At 39.7% G+C, this 19,255-nt stretch overlaps 1 protein-coding gene across 3 annotated transcripts in view; it reads left to right on the top strand.

The window, feature by feature from the left end:
- kcng1 (potassium voltage-gated channel, subfamily G, member 1) overlaps positions 1–19,255 on the top strand; it is a 103,027-nt gene that overhangs the window by 61,748 nt on the left and 22,024 nt on the right. Inside the window, exon 1 of one of the 3 annotated variants that reach the window (XM_067445629.1) lies at positions 1–141. The exons of the other annotated variants lie outside the window; for them this stretch is intronic. The gene's annotated coding sequence lies outside the window, so the exon portion shown is untranslated. The remainder of the gene's footprint in view (positions 142–19,255) is intronic. 3 annotated transcript variants of the gene reach the window in all.

Genomic DNA, 19,255 nt, shown 5'->3' with positions numbered 1-19,255 from the left:
AGCTCCAGAGCCTGTTGAGGGATCAGATAGAGTTGGAACGCAGAGCTACAGACTGCATTTTTCCTTCTCCTTTTATAGTAAAAGAGAAAGAATCCTTCATTCCTTCACACCATGAACACTCTCTACTACAGATGAACTACGGTAAGTATTTCCAACTAATGTTAGTGTGCATGATGTTTTCTTTTTCTGTTTTTTTGCAGTTTTGTTTTGTTGTGCTGTGGTGGATGTTTAAAAGGAGAATGCAGGCGAGGAGATATTCTGAATGCACCCGATCAAAGATTATGTTGAGAAGGATGTTGTGTTTGTGAGTCAGTGAAGTACTGCGCTAGTACGGGCTGCTCAAATCAGATCAGGGCTAGTTAGACTGCAGCCTGTGGACTGAGCATGCACGAGTTTGAGAGAAGATACAATAATATCGCTGGTAATTTCAGTGCGTAGTGCGTATTTCTTTTTTTTCTGAAGCATATTTGTTCATAGTATTTTCTTTTATATTGTATACAATATTATACGGTTTATTTAAAAATGATATGCAGATTTAGTATTAAAAATGAATTGCAAATATCTGCCCAGGAAAGCCCTTAAATTATCATAATTTAGTTTGGTTCCCAATATTGTATGACTTTCTTTCTTCTGTGGAACGCAAAGAAAATATTTTTAGCAATGTCTCAGTGTGTTTTTCTCTTTAAAATGAAAGTCAATAGGGTCCAATGTGTTCATTTCCCAGCGTTCTCCAGAATGTCTTCTGTTGTGTTTTGCAGAAGTCAGAAAGTCAGTTTGGAACAGCATGAGGATGAGTAAATGATGGCAGAATGTTCATTTTTAAAGATATGTTATTGTGTAAAATTATTGAATGGACAAAAAGTGGTTTAGAAATCAATAATTTGTTTGTTTTTATCATTCTGCGGGTCTGCAGGCAACACATTTATTCAGTTGAGTTTGTCCATATGTGTGGATTTAGAGTCTGTTCACACACAACAGCTCTTTCCATGCGCTCTAATGTCTTTGAGTGCGTGTTTTTTTTTTTTTTTCTGTCCATGGCATAAAATGAAAGCTAGTGGGGTCCAAGGTTGTTCTTGCTCTTTAAAATAGCTTCTTTCGCGTTGTTTGGTGGAGTGTGTTCCCATCAACAATTTGCTGCCTTGAGTGCCAAAATAGCCATAAACAACCCTGCTAGAAGAAACATGATGGTACTTGAGGAACAGACAATACTTTACTATTGCATTTATATTACACTTTATTTTTTATTTATCATTAATTTCATTGCAAAATAATTTGTATTCAATTAAACTGACAGCCCTAAATATTCAATATATTGAATTGGTTTAATATATTTTCTAGTTTAGCATGTAGATAAACAGTAATATGGTGCACCTTTTATGTATGATATGAAATTCGTATTATTCTGTTTATTATTTCCCTTAGGAGAAATTTGTCTTAGGCAATTAAGAGAGCAGGTCAAACATACAAAAATTTGTCCAGTTAAAAAAAAAACTGTCCAATTACATTTCATCCATAAAAACAAAACAAAAAAATCACACATTGCACAACATTAATATTACTAACATTACACATTACCCAACATTACCCTCACCCACAATTCATCACATCAATTCAGTCATTTCATTGATTTAAATCTATTTTATATAAAAAACTACAACTATAGCATTGTTTGTTCCACTTATGTTTTATTTTATGCCATAGCAATTGCAACAGTTTGTATCCAATTACTGTGAATCATGTTCATTCTTATGCTTGTTTTGCCATTGGAGCTGACAAATTTTCATGAGTGGTATTCAATTTCAATGCCAAAATCCATTTCATCGCACATTATAGATGCACTCGTGTCCAGTGTTTGATAAGCATACAGTGTGACAGTCAATCCCTTTGATCAAAGACCATTACGAGTCAAATTGGTTTAATTTAACAGCACCATTTATCCAGAATTCACAAATGCATCTCATAATGTTCAAGCCCAGCGTTTGACTGCGAATGTTTGAATCGCATTACTTGATTTGGTCGCTCTTAAAGCTGGTGCAGCTTTCTATTCTTTTCTGGCATTTACAGCACTTTCAATCGACATCGGGATCTATTTGTGCTTTTATTGATTATTTTAAGTGTCCATCTGAAATGACATGAATCCATTTAAATGTTATGATTTTTTTAAACTGTAGTATTAAAATGTTATGATGTAAAAAGAGTCAAGTTTTTTTGCGAAAGTTCAGATGTTCTTGCATCCACTGAAGCTCAAGATCTCAAATCATGCTGGAGAACAATGATCATTAGGTGTAGGTGTAGCTCCAGGGATATTTTTTTACTTAAATTGTTATGCTGAGAAAATAATTTGCATAAATGAGCAGCATTTTGGCTGGTGGTCTCAGAATTTTGGACTTCACTGTAGTTCTGTTAACACGTATCAACACATCCAGGGTTATAAATCTCACTGTGGGTGGTTTGGGAAGAGTTGGTGACACTTAGTCATAATGAAGTACACTTATCTGAAAGTGAAAGAGTTTCTTGGTGGTTGAGTGGCATCTACGGCCGTGTGTGGGTATGAAGGGTCATTTTCCCTGGGTGAGAACGTGTCCTCTCCATGGGTGAATCATCATGATGGTGTAGTTGTAACTTGGATGGGTATAGCTTGAGGTTGCATTCGCATATTATGAAATTCAAGTCTGAAAATGACTGACGTCAAAATGAGTCTATCCGTTTAACCAAGACAGTGATTCACTGTGTGTCTCTGACAACTTCCTCTCCAGTTATTCGCATGGTGAGAAATGAACTCACACTCTGAGCTTATTGAGAATTGATTAGATCTCTACAAACAAACATTTTGCATAAACCTGTAGGAGTTCAGATTGATTTATAGGTTTGTCGACCGACTACAGGAAAGGAACAGCAGCTTTTCCTCGCCCTAAATACATTTATGCATTTAGCAGGTGCTTTTTAGCCTTCAAACATGACCTTAATTAAAGGTGGGGTAAGTGTTATTTCAAATCAGCTTTACCAAACAGAATCGGGCCGATTCAGCAGTAAGGGGCGTGTCTACTAATGACGGCGAGAAGAAAGCGCCCAGTGCACGTCATTCTTCAAAACACACGACACACAGGTTTGGTTTGTTTTGTTTCACAGAACTAATATAGGTATGCTGGCTTTTTCTTGGATATGCTCGTGTCATGTTCGCTTGTTTGTCCAGTTGCAATCGTATCGTTGTTCACTTAATCGATGATAAAGACCCGTTCATTTCCACACCGTGGAGCATCTAAATCTCCTCACTGTCCGTTTCAGGCATCAGCTCACAAAATGTGTCCGAACAGTAAGATACTATACTCCTAATATATGTTTGTTCTTTTCATGATCTATATCACCCTCTAATCTTGTCATAATTGTAATATATTCTGTAGTTGGTCTGTCGTGCTCATGTATGGGATTGTTCATGAGAACTGTTTGTGTTTTTGTGATGGAAGGGGTGATTTTTTTCATTGAACATTCGACCTGGATTACCATAGTAACACAGTATGTGTGGGGCAGAGCTATCAAAATAGGGGCGTGCTTGTTTTGATGATTTGAAATATCAACAACTGTTACCTGAAAGCACTTACCACACCTTTAATCATTTAAAAAAACTGTATAATTACTGAGATTGTTCAAAGACATTAATATTAGTGCTGTCTCTTAGATTTAAACATCTAGGGCCCTATCATATACACGGCGCCAGGCGCGACAAGTGTGTTTTGCTAGTTTCAGCCTGACACGGTTATCATTTTTACACCCAGCGCCACGCTGTTCAAATAGCAAATGCACTGGCCCCCATCCGTTCACCCATGGGTGTGCTGGTCTGAAAACCAGGTGTGTTCAGACGCATTGTTGGCGTGTTGCTAGTTTAAGGAACTGAAAACGACTGCGGCATTGACCAACACAAACCTGGTCTAAAGTCAAGTTATTTAAGGGGCGTGTTAGTAATATGCACCTATAGGCAGGTGCACAACGCATGTACACTCTGCTTCTTATACAGGGGTGCGCAGCAGCACACAAGTATTTTTAAAGGGGTGGTTGCATGTGATGTCACTTTTTTAACTTTAGTTAGTGTGTAATGTTGCTGCTTGAGCATAAACAGTATCTGCAAAGTTACAGCACTGAAAGTTCAATGCAAACGGAGATATTGTCTTATAAAGTTATGGCAGTTTATGGCCTACAGAAACGGCCGGTTTGGACTACAACGAGCTCCTTCTGATTTGGTGACATCATAAACCCATTTTTTATCATAAACCCATAAAATGCTATTAACATAAACACTGCCCCCGGGAACACGCAAAAAAGGGGGCGAGGCCACGCCTCAGTGATTACGGAAGAGAGAGCTGTTGCAGTAGGCTAGAGTGTTGCAGACATGCCATCGAAACAAAGTTATTTTCACCCTAAGTGCATGACTTCTGTGTTCGGCCTTCCTCGGGACGCTGGACTTCGGGAGCAATGGTTACAATTTGTGTTTAATTCAGTTCCTGCTGATTACAATGCAAATTTAGCCATCTGTGCTGCATATTTCACGGAAGACAGCTTCAAGAATCTTCATGAGTTCAATACTGGATTTGCTCAAAGGCTCATACTAAAAGATGAAGCAGTTCCCACTTTAAAGGCATACGCTGCTGTTTATGGGACTAAACCATAAAGTACATGTCTTTTAAATGTGTAGTTTTGTTACGTGTATGTTTTGGTTGCATCAAGACCAACGCGGACTTCTCTCCAACAAACGGCTGCGAACACCAACGGACTTGTATGTGATCACACCCGCGAACATCGTTTATTTACATAAAATATATTATATAAACAAGTTGTTCATGCTACAAATAAAACAATACCTTTACAAACAAGCTACTCAGTCGTGTATTCGTATACAGTAAAACTTTAAGCAGGATATGAAAAGATAACTAACAGCAGTGACAGTGACACTACAAAAATACATGAAATACGAAAATACTTACCATTTACAAACATCCATTAAAAGCCTTGAGTGCAGAAGCCTTGCTGCTTGACCTTCATCCCTGCTATCTGAGTCTGACTCGGGCTCAAATTGGTATGGCAATATTGACGCCATTATTACAACGCAGATGTGACTTCTGCCCCTAATGGTAAGGGCCGTGGCGTTTCCAGATAACCTGTGCTTGGCACTTCAGCCAATAAAAATACAGGAAACTACATTTGGCCATCTAACCAATCTAAGACCATTGCGTTTTTCAGAGGGATGGTCTTCATAGAAGCAGGAAACAGACGAGCCGTTCAAAGGACAGTGGAGACAGCGGTGTGGAATAAAGGTCAAATAAAAGAAAAATACGGTGCTTTAAAAAAATAAGTATTAAGACATGTTATACCATAAACACAACCAACCCTAGAAAAACACCATGGAACCAGCCCTTTAAATATTAAAAATAAAAGGATTTCTCTCTGAAGAAGCGTTCAGTCTATCCGCTCGCAAACTCCACCATGTAAATAGCTAAATCCGCCATGGTGCTAGTTCCTAAACTATAGCTGGATCTACTCATGGGCCAGATTTATGAACTTTCACTGCAATTTCAGGTTCAAAGGACACGTCCTGAGAGCTTTAGTGATTTACAATGACAAAAGACTTCATCCGTTTCATGTGTATTGTACAAGCACTGGTTTTAATGAGCAGGGTTAATGTCTTTTCATACCTTGTGCAGCGTAATTGTGAACTGTGGTCAGGATATTGCAATTATAAATGGTCATTCTCTGTTTGCGGCGCTTATGATTAGAGGTCTTGTCATATACCGTTACACACAGGTAGTGACTGTGTTTAATTAAGGAAGGACGTGAGTCTGCAGATTTTCTAATCACATAATTATTGAAGTGAGAAGCGGTTTATATGCTCACATATTAGCTCACCTGCATTTGGTGTCTGCAGAGTTATCTTACTGATTTTGTTATTTCATTGACTGAAAGGCTAGTATGTGATTTGAAATCTGAATTCAGTTCACATCCTTTTTTGGATCAATCCTGAGCCATAAATGCCATGGCACTACTCACCGACATCATTACAAAGCTGATTGACTGATAGCACCACAAAAAATATTATTGCATGCTGTTAAGAACCATCTGCTATATAATATAAGGAACTATTTACAATTTACATAAGATTTATATGAAAGATTTTGTCAGAATACACGGTTAATTTTAAATGGCCGTCAATGGAAAATGTTTTTTGTTTTTGCTTTTTTTAGGGTCCAGATGATTGGTTAAAACTGAGGTTAAATAATCACTCATTATTTACTCGCTCTGTTACTATCAACTATATTCCGCTAAAATGCATGTGATTTTCCTTATTTGTAAGTCACTTTGGATAAAAATTGGATAAATAAATGATTAAAGATAGGGTAGGGTAGTCTGCGAAGCATCACAAAGACGGCGTTAAATTACCTCATGTCTCACAACACATAACATTACAGTAATAATTAACATAACTTACAGAGCTCTGATTTTTAACACCTGACTGCTGCAGTTTAATTTTGGTGTTGATAGTGTTGACAGAAGCACAAATATCCCAGTCTGAGGACGTGAACAGCTCCGGGTAGAGCATCACAGGTTGTCATCTTGTAATTACGGTTAAGACATGGTGTGACCGCTGCATAAACTTATGGTTTTGGTTCAGGGGGAACTGTAAAGGGTGGTTACAGGGTTTGTTTGTGGCACTGACTGCCTGTCCACATCTCAGACTGAATGCAATGATTGGATAAACATTGTTTGGTTATTAGACTTCTTAAAAGATATACATGGTATGTGCACCTCTATTATTGATTGCTAACCGAGTTTTTAGCAAGTATAACAAAAAAAGTGTTTTTAAAACATATTGCACACCCTGCCTTTTTTTTTGTAAGTCGCTTTAGATAAAAGCGTCTGCTAAAGGATTAAATGTAAATGTAAATTATTTATTTTGTTTTTTGTGCCGCTATTTTCCACACAATGACAGTTTATAGTTAAAAAGGACAAATACAGCCCCACCATAAATCAAATAAACCCCACCATAAATCAACTCCTTGCAAGTTATATTTCAAGTCACATGACAGCCGTGTGCAACAAAACCTGAAAAATGATTTAGGGTAACTTGGCTGTTTATAAAGCAGCTTATAAAGTATATTCACTGTAAAAAAAAAAAAAAAGACATGTTGGTTTAACTTAAAAAAGTAAGTAACCTGGTTGCCTTAATTTTGAGTTTATTGAAATTAAAATTTTGAGTTGATACAATGAAGGAAATTGGTTTAATAAATAGAAACTCAAAATATTATTGTATATGAACAACAAACAAATGTGATAAATCATGAAAATAGCACAAATTGCCCAATATGCTTACACAATCTTTTAATAATATTTGAATAAAGGTTGTCAATTCTCAAAAATTTTCATTGTATTAACTTAAATAACTTTATTTAAATGAACTCAAAATTTTAAGGCAACCAGGTAACTAGCTTTAGTCTTATTTAACTTATTTTAAATAATTTTTTACACTGTACTTATAAAATATTTACGTATGCAAAATAATCACCTACCAATGCAAACTTTTATGGCCATTCCTCCCCACTTTGGAAACGCCCTAAAGGAGGCGTTTGTATGACAACGAAAAGATCTTTCACAAGGCTGCCGAATCCTTTATCAGGGTACCCTTTGAATTGAGTAGAAAGAAATATGACAGAGAATGGCAAGGACATATTCAAACCTTGGCCGGTGACCGAGTACAATGGAGTTGCATTACGCCGTCCAAACCCTGCAGGGCTGTAAAGGACGCTAAGCTAAGCTAATAAATATTATTGCCTTATTCCTCATGACCATATTCTACATCCCTCCTTAATGGTCATATGGACCACTTATGGTATTTGTTTTATTTGCTAACACTTTACAATAATGTTTTAACTTGTTAACATATTAATCTTAGTTATTGTTAATCTCATTCTCAACATTAACTAATACATTTTTTTAAATAAAATTTTGTTTTATTTAACATTTATTAAGGCACTTAGCCCGACGTGGTCATACTCAATTCTAGTCAGAATGTGAGTCTGAAACTGAAACTCCCACAAGCTCTACGTTTAGGATTTGAACAAATATAATCCAAGCCCCTTTGATGACGTGCATGATTATGTTACTGTTGATCATCTGTCCATCTAAAGCCCGCCCTGATGATTTCATTGGTCCGAACAGTTTCTGTTTGGAGATAATTACTCCTCTTTGGAGCGAGTCCAGACCGAACCGCCCGACTTACATTTTTTGTGGGCGGGACTAAGTTCGACTGGCATCCAGGCTCTAAGGCACCTTGAACCAACATGATCATTGCATTAACTAACATTTACAAAGGTTAATAAATGCTGTATAAGTAGTTTGTTCATTTTTAGTTCATTTTAATTTATTCATGTTAACAAATGAGACTGTCACATGTCTTTCTGTTTGTTTATCTTTCAGTTGATTTGATTCCGTCATATGTAAGGGATAATGTACACCCAGCCGGTTGTTATCGCAGAATAAACCCTGACAGAGTGATCAGGAGGTAGGGTAGGTCTTGCATCACTCTGAAGGGGTTTATTCTGCGATAACAACCGGCTGGGTGTACATTATCCCGCTTATTACAAGGCTACTAATCTCTACTTGTCTTGAGATTAAATATTTGATTAGCTCTTACGCAAAGCTTCCGCGAAGAAAAACAGTTCCAACCTGCTTTAAGCCTTTATCTATTGCTGAAGATTTGCCATATGCCCTTGCTAAATGTTGAAAATGAATGCTGAAAGGGTTAATATTTTTTCACCCAAAAATGAAACCAAGCCTATGATTTACTCACCCTCAAGTTATCATAGGTGTATATGACATTCTTCTTTCAGACAAATACAATCGGAGTTATATTTAAAAAGTCCAGGCTAACCTTAAAGGCACAATATGTAATGTTTCAGCATTAAAAATATAAAAGATCACTATATCTATGTTATATATTTTTTAAAGTTGTGTGTTTACATTATCCCGACAGTTCCAATTAACTTCTAAATCCAGAGAAATTAATATTTTAATTCGAAGACACGGACCGTGTCTTTATTTCCGTTATGTCGCCCGTCTTTCACGTCATATCCACGTTTGCGTCTTGCTTCCTGCAGAACTCGGCGGAACCGCCAAACTCAAAGAGAAACACTGACAGTATAAGGGGAACACCCGTATAAAAAAGTCTTTATGGTAATGGATCATGACTACTCTTTGCCTGTACGTTTTGCCAGCTCAACAAAGCGCAAACGTACGGGTGAAAAAAAATGACCCGAGAAGATTTTGGGACAGTAGAAGAAGCAAGAGACGTGTAAACCTTGGAGAAGCCTTTGAAAGATGGCGAAATCTTCGTGACAAGCTCGGACTGCAGAGAGATGCTGATCTCGCTTTCGTTTTAATAAACAGGTCATTTAAGTAACCATTCAGCTAACATAATAATCATATAATCATAACATGCTGTATGTTTGCATATTGCATAGCGATCTTGACCACATTGAGACGCGTTTAGCTGAATACGTATACATTTTGTATTGCATCGGCTTTTCAAACAGGCGGATTCTGTGTTTTTGGAGACTGAAACTGAGACTTTTTAAAACTGATTCAAAAGTATATTTATATCCGTATATTTGGTGACACGATGATGTCATGTGTAAAACGCAGATGGACTAGCTATTATTGGTTTTATATGTAGCTGGAGAAAGTGGCGTTAGCTTCATATGGTAATATGCCACTATCTTGGTCAATTAATATAAGGTGACCGTCACTTTTATCATATGTTAATACTAGCTACATATAATATTGATTTAATAATGATGTACTTATTCATATATCTCTGAGTTCCAAAATAAATGTTTATTAGAATGATTGATGAACGTGGGGAGCGACTGGTTCTCTCATTTACTATGTTTTATGTTGGTAATGATAAACTAAATTGAAATGTATTTCCGTATTGAACAGTTGATTTACAGAATGTTCGACAATCGCGGATGCCATGTCAACATATCTATAATTTGAGTAACTCAAATTATTATGCACGGTTAATATGTGTCACATGCCTGTCCTGTCTTGTGTGCACATGTGGGTTTTGTCATGTCTCCGGTCTACTGTCAACCCCGCCCTTCTTGTTATCTGATTATTGGTTTATTTGCCCCACCTGTTCTCCCTCATTATCTGCCTTGTTTGTTCCCTTATAATCTCCTTGTGTTTGTCAGTCTGTGTTGGATCCTTGTGTAATGTCTGCGTCTTCCGTCCTCCCTGTGATTCTGTTGGTTTGTTTAAGTTTGTATTTATATTATTCCATTATGTGTTTTTCCCCCTTGTGGGTTGTTGTTTTGAGTTTATGTTTTATTTGTTATAAATAAATGATCATTTTCTGCACTTGAGTCCTCGCACCCTTTTCCATTGTATGTGACGTGACAGAAGGATCCAACCATCTGAGGACTCAGCAGGACTTGTTCTTTGTTATTTGTTTTCCTTTTTTTTTTCTCCCTTGATGGAGTTCGGGAGGAGACTGCGGGTGATGCGACACCTCAACTCGAAGTACATCCGGCAACAGGGGTCGGATGTACAAGAGTTTGCAGGACTGTTCCTCAAGGAGGTGGAACATCTTGGGCTCAACGAGGCAGAGTGGAAGGAGACTTTTAACCTCTGCCTTGACATGCCCCTCTCTCCAGGGGTGATGGACAGGATGGGGAATCTGGGGTTCTGGGAGTTCGTCTACTGCCTGGGCCCCAGTCCTTCCATGGTGTGTGTTTCGGTGGATCGTGCTCCGGTGGTCCCTTTGCCGGTGGATCGTATTCCGGTGGTCCCAATGCCGGCGGATCGTATTCCGGTGGTCCCAGTACCGGCAGATCGTGTTCCGGTGGTCCCTGCTCCGGTGGTCCCGAAACGGAGGAGGAGGAGAAAAGCCCCCTCCGTGCCTGCTCCGGTGGTCCCGATTCCAGGGGTTCCAGTACCGGTGGATCGTATTCCGGTGGTCTCTTTGCTGGCAGATCGTATTCCGGTGGTCCCAGTACCGGCGGATCGTGTTCCAGTGGTCCCTATGCCGGTGGATCATGTTCTGGTGGTCCCTGTGCCGGTGGATCGGATTCCGGTGGTCCCAGTACCGGCGGATCGTGTTCCAGTGGTCCTGAAACGGAGGAGGAGAAGGAAGTCTCCCTCCGTGCCTGTGCCGGTGGATCGTGTTCCGGTGGTCCGTGTGCCGGTGGATCGTGTTCCGGTGGTCCCAGTTCCGGTTGTCGCTATGCCGGTGGACTCTGTTCCGGTGAACGCCGCTGGGCAGGAGATGCCTCCCAGGTGCCCTGCTCTCACCGCGCCTCCCAGGCGTCTGGCTCTCACCGTGCCTCCCAGGCGCCCTGCTCTCACCGCGCCTCCCAGGCGTCCGGCCCTCACCGCGCCTCCCAGGCGTCCTGCTCTGCTCGCGCCTCCCTGGCGCCCTGCTCTGCCCGCGCCGCTGAGGCGCCCTGCTCTGCCCGCGCCGCTGAGGCGCCCTGCTCTGCCCGCGCCGCTGAGGCGTCCTGCTCTCCGTGCGCCCCTGAGGCGTCCTGCTCTCCGTGCGCCCCTGAGGCGTCCTGCTCTCCGTGCGCCCCTGAGGCGTCCTGCTCTCCGTGCGCCCCTGAGGCGTCCTGCTCTCCGTGCGCCCCTGAGGCGTCCTGCTCTCCGTGCGCCCCTGAGGCGTCCTGCTCTCCGTGCGCCCCTGAGGCGTCCTGCTCTCCGTGCGCCCCTGAGGCGTCCTGCTCTCCGTGCGCCCCTGAGGCGTCCTGCTCTCCGTGCGCCCCTGAGGCGTCCTGCTCTCCGTGCGCCCCTGAGGCGTCCTGCTCTCCGTGCGCCCCTGAGGCGTCCTGCTCTCCGTGCGCCGCTGAGGCGTCCTGCTCTCCGTGCGCCGCTGAGGCGTCCTGCTCTTCGTGCGCCGCCCCGGCGCACTGGCCTGCCCGCGCAAAACCAGCACCCTGCTCTGACCACGCCGCCCTGGGTGCCTGAACTTTGTGGGCCACCATGGCCTCCTGAAAATTTTGTTTTCCCTATTCCCTCCTTGTTGACCCTTCCCTTGTTTGTTCCTTCCTTCTCTGTTTCCCCTGTTCCTCCGGTCCCGCCCTGGTCTGTCCCGCCCGTCCCGCCCTGGTCAGTCCCTCCCGTCCCGCCCTGGTCTGTCCCTCCCGTCCCGCCCTGGTCTGTCCCTCCCGTCCCGCCCTGGTCTGTCCCGCCCGTCCCTAGTGGAGCGTCTGGTAGCCGCTCCTTAAGGCTACCTGTCAACCCCGCCCTTCTTGTTATCTGATTATTGGTTTATTTGCCCCACCTGTTCTCCCTCATTATCTGCCTTGTTTGTTCCCTTATAATCTCCTTGTGTTTGTCAGTCTGTGTTGGATCCTTGTGTAATGTCTGCGTCTTCCGTCCTCCCTGTGATTCTGTTGGTTTGTTTAAGTTTGTATTTATATTATTCCATTATGTGTTTTTCCCCCTTGTGGGTTGTTGTTTTGAGTTTATGTTTTATTTGTTATAAATAAATGATCATTTTCTGCACTTGAGTCCTCGCACCCTTTTCCATTGTATGTGACGTGACAATATGTCAACATAGCCTACCAACTTATAGGTATGTTGACATAGCGACCGCCCGCACAACATTCTGTCTCACACATTAGCTAACGTTACTGATAAGTTTGTTAAGTAACGGTAGCTCGCTGCTATTTCATTAGATTGACATTATATAAAGTGAAAAGCCGTAACTAAACTTAACAATAATAGAGATGTAATATAACAATTACCTTGTCAGTGAACATGTTTTCTGCTGGAGATGCCAGATTCGCTGGTTGACAGTGACAATGACATCAACTCCCATGAGCCCACGCACTTTCCCGACGTCATCAAAGTACGTCTGTTGTTATTATTTTGAATGAGTGACCCCTAGTGGCCAAAAGTTGCATACTGCACGTTTAATGCAAACAGTAATTGTAGTTGTGTTTGAAGTCCTAACATTGTAGCTGTCCGTCAAATAACGTGCTCCACACGACTCCGATGGGTTAATAGAGCCTTCTGATTCGAATCGATGCGTTTTTTGTAAGAAAAATATCTATATTAAAAACATTATAAAGGAAACCTGCCTTGAAGTCTTCCATTGTAACCCACGGCTGTTTAAGCCACAAGATGGCGCCAGCGTTAAGCATAGAAGTAGTACCGGTCAAGATAACTCGTAGTACCCGGATGAGCGGTGTTATCTGGAAATAACATACCGCTGGAATGCAAAATTGACCAATCAGAATCAAGTATTTCACAGAGCCGTGCAATAAATTCTTTAATCACAGTTTCCCTCCACTTGTCTGTTTCCTTGCTTACCTTTGTTAGTTAGTTTAGTTCAGCTGTGGCCAAAGGCCTGTTGCATGAAGCTAGCTTAACCAACTCTGAGTTTCGGAGTAGGTTTAGAGTTGACAAATCCAGATAAATCCAACCTGGTTTAGATCAAGTTCAACAGTCTCTCAAAGCTTGGTATACATATTCCCTGTCAACTCAGGTTTAATCCAGAGTTTCTGATTAACTCTGAAGTGCGTGCACCTCAAAGTGTGACACGTGCGGCAAACAGCCAATCACAGTGTCTGTTTGATTCACTTCTTGCAAGAGAGACGCCACAATTCACTTCACTTGTCTTCTGAAGATTCGAGAGATCGTTTTGAAAATGATCATGAAATGAAATGCGTTTACAAGGCAGGAATAAACACTTCTGCTGCAGTGAAAGTTTGAGAGGGCAGCTGAAAAAATGGCTAACTATATCAATACATGATGTGAATAAAAGAAATATGCCTAATAATTAACAAAGAACTCAAATTAATACACATTGTTCAAAATAATTATGAATGCATGTATTATATTTATATTAATATTAAGCTATTTGTCAATTAATATAACAATTATATGAATATATTAAAATTAATTAAAAGTAATTATAATTCATGTAATATAAATATAATAAATAATTAGCACCACAAGATGAGCAATTTTGTCTTTTTAAACTGATTTAATTTGGAATGAGAGGTACAGGGGGTGTGGCTTTATTGCATCTTTACTTGCAGCTGATTGGTCCAGTGGTTTGCGATCTCTAACCCAGAATAAAACCTACTCCAGAGCATGTTAGCCTTGTAGTGTGAGTTACCATGATGATGAACACTGATAAAAACCAATCCACCTTCTTGAGCCTGAAAAAACTGAGTTAGCTCAAACTAATCTTGAATTTGCCTGGGTAGCATCTGAAACCAGTTTTGTGCAACAGGCCACAGTTAATTATCTAGTTCCTGTTTGCTATTTAAGTTCCTCTTGTTCACTCAGTCTGTGTCTAGTCACTGTTACTGTCTAGTCTAGTTAATCTGTTATGTTGGAATGCATTTCCCTAAGCGTCATTATTAAAGCTAGCCAGCTAACCCGGCTTTGTGTTATAGGTCCCTGATTGTAAACTGTTGCTGTTTATTTTAGTTTTTTCATAACTTTTGTTGTGTGGAAAAGAGCCGCAAGAAGAAATTCTTCTCTTTTCCACATAAATTCATGGATTTGGAACAAAACGGGTAAATAATGAGAGAATCATTTTTTTGGGGATTATTCTAGTAATGTGTATAAAGTGCATCTGGGAGTTGTCTGGGCAGGAGTTTGTTCTCCATCAATGTCTTGCAGTTCTTTGGCATTCTCATCCTCTCCAAGTTGCTTTATTCCCAGTCGACAGCCTGTGAATGATGGTGAAGTAAATGTGTTTTGAAGCCCACTCTGTTGGACAGGAGTTTATCATTGACAATATCTAAAAGAATAAGTGTAGTGACGCCGGGCGGCCTTGAATTCATGTCCCACAGCTCCCGTCTCAAAACCTCTCATTTGAAGTTTGAAGACTCTGCGCATTTCAATCTATCTCATCAGATGAAATGCTTTCCGCTGTGTTGACACCATCCAATAACACTGGATGTTGATGTCTTTTCGTTCTCCTTCAGTCGCATTTTCTATTCTATTCTACTCCGGCTTTCTGTTTTCTTCTCATACCTCTTTAATATATGTTGTTCAGCTGTGGTCCAGCTAATGGAAGTGACACGTTCATACTGGCACCCGTTACAGGCCGCTGTGGTTTTCCGGTCATGGAAGTGATTGGGCAGACTGGCGGTTACTCACTGAGCTTGGCCTTTTGGTGTCGCACAGGACAGGAGATGGATAATAGCATGAAACTGTGTGGTAATGCACATAACTGCTAGATAAATCCTTATGTAATCATTACGTAATTTATGTTGATGTTTGTGCAGCCCTGCGATCCAGCTGAACGCAGAACAATTACAATATAGAAAAGAACCAGAAAGACAAGGTGATCATGTTTCTTAGTAAGTTTTAATGTTTGAGTAAGTGTAGTTTTTTTTTTTTTCTTGGGAAATTAAAGTTAATCATTTGTTAGTGATGCAAGAATTTCAAGGACGTTAATTTTGCATTAACATTTAAGATTACTGCCTTCAGATTGCCTTCACATTTTTTATTTTAATTAATTCATAACAATGGCATATGAGATACAATATATATATATATATATATATATATATATATATATATATATATATATATATATATATATATATATATCACACACACACACACACACACACACACACACACACACACACACACACACCACACCACACACACACACACACACATATATATATATATATATATATATATATATATATATATATATATACAGTGTTGTGCAAGTTACTTCCAAACTGTAATATATTATAGATTACTTATTATTGCTTTTTAAAAGTAATTAATTACATTACAATATTACTGTCTCAGAATTGTAATGCGTTACATTACTCCTGTATTACTTTTGAGTTACTTTCACCAAAATAACTTTAGAAGTAGCTCTTAACATTCTAAGATGTAGACAGAGAGCATTTTACATCCAGTAGAAGGCGATATGATGAAGAATAATGACATGGGCCGTCCAGGCTAACAATAGAGAATTGGCAAAAAAGTGAATGCTCAAGACAATGCAAGAAATCATGACGATCCAACTCTGTTATAAGTATTATTTTAGAGGTAAAGTGATTATCTGGCAATATCTGGGAATAGCTTCTGTTCATAGACACAACAGAACTGTGTAAACTCTAAGTTATGACAATATGCGCATTTGTTCTTTTCTTATTGTTGCGACATTTGCGAGATAGTTATTTCGGTTTTAGAAAAAGGTTGTATTTGACTGCATTTGCATTTGATTAGCCTACGTTCTTGTCCTTATCTCTGATAAACTAAGCAATGCGCATCCATCTCGCGAATGTACAGTAGGGATGAGACGGTGGGGACATTTTCCCACCGGTTAATCAAAGTGTGATGACATCACCGGTATCTGGGCTTTCACATCACTAGTCTATTTAACCGAAAGGAACCTGCGCACCGCCGCTTGGGCATTAATAACGGGAGCGGATGCAAAGCGAGTGCTTTCAATGAATTCTTATAAAAGTTAACTTTCCATACGAACTGAAAACGCGCCAGTGCGCGCGCACAGTGAATGACAGCTCGTTATAAATGCGCGCTCTGTGCGGACAAGCAGATTTTAGTTTCGGTTTAAAATTAGCCTATTATTCTTAATGAAATACACAACACAATGACAAACCCCCTTTAATAGGCGCTTTTACATTTCACTTTGAAACCAAATCTTCCGCGATCATCTGTCAGCTCAAGATCACATGTTCGGTTCATGCTTCCGTTTTTATTTGAACGGCCTGTTCTCTAACTGAACTAAATTACTTTATTACTATAAAAATCTAAACGACGGTGTCACGGTGTGCAGTAGTCTTATTCTGTCATCTTCACCCAAGTGTTGTTTATAGGCATTAGGCCTATAGTTTGGCTCAGCAGCGCGCACCTTGTCTCTCGTCCGTTCTTCGACGCGCTTGTCGTTTTGCTATTCTTTGAAACGACAGAGCCTTTAAACCTTCTTTAGCCACTTTTCCACCGGCCAGCGCGAGCACAGAGGCTGAGATCATGCCTGCGGCACTTCTGTAAAATCCGCAATAAACACGTACGCCTTCACTGGACTATGTCACACAATATCCAAATGTACACCAGCAAGAGGGAGATGAATTGAAGTACTGAATTGAAGGAAAATGAAGTAAATCGCTATAAAAAAATATATCAGAAGCTGTCATTTAGTATTTAATTACTAACCTGGACACCACACGCGGCTATTGAATGACCACGGACAGGTAATAACTTGCATTTTTCATGCGTTAATGTATCGTGCCTTTTTTTCCTTTTCCTTTTTCGTTTTATTGTATTTTTTTTTGGGGGGGGGGGGGGGGGGGTAACGCAAGCGTTACTGGAAATGTACCGAGTAAAATATTACTGAAAATTGATTAGTAATGCCTTACACTACTGCGTTACAGCAAAAAGTAATAAGTTACTGTAATGTATTACTTTTGTAATGCCTTACTCCCAACACTGTATATATATATATATATATATATATATATATATATATATATATATATATATATATATATATATATATATATATATATATATATATATATATATAATGTGATTTCCATAATTTTTTGTGAGGATTCTCATTATATTGCAAAAATCAACCTGCAAACCTGCAACACTGTAAAAATTCTGTATCAAAATTTTTAGTGCAACAAATACTTGCATCACATATAAATACTTTACATTTAAATAATTCATTGTATTTCTCTGCATTACAATAATGATAATAATGAGGTTTTCATTTATTTATTTGGATGGCATTAATGAAACTTAGCATTGCGTGATTTACTGTCTCTATTCATAATGTGGAAAATCTGATCCTAAAATAAAATACTAAACTTATTTTGATTTTAAAGTCCCTGACATGTTTGGTGCGGTTCATCCAGTACTGTGATGATAATCCTCATTGAGGAGGTTTGCGCCGTGACCCTGTAATGTTTTGCCTGCAACCATACATTAATAACCAGAGCCATTATTGCACAAATGGAGATCAGGATGACCCAGCTGCTGGAATTTAAATGAAAACATAAACTCAGAGATTTTGAAGCGTCAGACTGCTATGCATCTCTTATGCGCTGATGTGCTGAACACCTGCCAGGAATAGAAGCAGTGCCGTGGCAAAGGTTAAGTACAGTGAGAAGATGGAGAGGTTTGCTGAACCACTGCGAAACAGAGAGACTGTTTTATGTATGGTGGTGGACACATGAGAGGAAGGGAAAGCAATTATAGCCCGAAGATGTTTCTTGTTTCAATATATTCAGCGATTTATTAAATCCGCCCACTAATATCTAAAAAAAAATCTCTCTTTCTCTCTCTCTCTCTCTGATTCCCGTTCGAGTTGATGTTAGCAGATGTCTTACGATATGAGCATGGCTGCGGGCGCTGTTAGACCTGAACATCCCGATGTTGAACATGTGTTGTGTGTACATAGAGTCTGTGCACAAAAGCGGTTCAAGAGATGTACTTATGCCAATCTGTTGTGGAGAATATTCTCTCCTGCGAGCTACAAGTGTCAAGAGTTACAGATGAGGAGAGAACAGGGTTATTCAGTGTTCAGGATAGAGAGAGACAATGAATGTGGTTTTGCTCCTTCATACTGCGTCTTTGGTAAAGGAAGATCCTTCCCGCTGAGAATGATGGTTTTTCCAGATGGTGTACATGTAAGAATAACTCAAAAATCTGTTGTCTGACTTGGTGTGAGTCATTTGATGAACAAAAATAACGAGCTATGATCTTTGAGACTAATATTTCAGCTCTTTTAATGTCATTTTGACAGTGTGTTGTGGCAGTATTAAAGCAAGTTTACTTTCGTAAATACACGCTTATGGTCTTTGAAAAAAAGTCTTTGTAATCATTCATCAAAATGGACTTCTTAGTAGATTTTAAATAGTCTTTTTGACTGGTTTTCCAGTAAAAATATCCAAATATAGCTGCAAGCAGCAGTTAAGGGGCAAAGCACAAAAAAAAGTCATGATGAGTTATGCAAGCGTGGCTGGGAGCTTCAGAGCAACTGCAAAAATGAGTATAGCTGAAAACATTGAAGACAAAAATCACAAATACAATCACTTGTAATATGATTAAACTGATCACTTAAAGGTCTCTTTTTGACCAATGGGTGATACTGATAACAATAGATGTTGTATGGTCAGTGTGAGGACACAATGGTTGTGTCTGAAATCACATATTCTCTTGAGTAGGTACTTTTTTGAATACGTAATTGCTTCACGAC

Source organism: Pseudorasbora parva, chromosome 6 (genome assembly GCF_024679245.1).
Source record: "Pseudorasbora parva isolate DD20220531a chromosome 6, ASM2467924v1, whole genome shotgun sequence".
NCBI lineage: Eukaryota > Metazoa > Chordata > Actinopteri > Cypriniformes > Gobionidae > Pseudorasbora > Pseudorasbora parva.
Note: the sequence above shows the minus strand (reverse complement) of the source record. Positions and strands in the feature narration are given on the sequence as shown.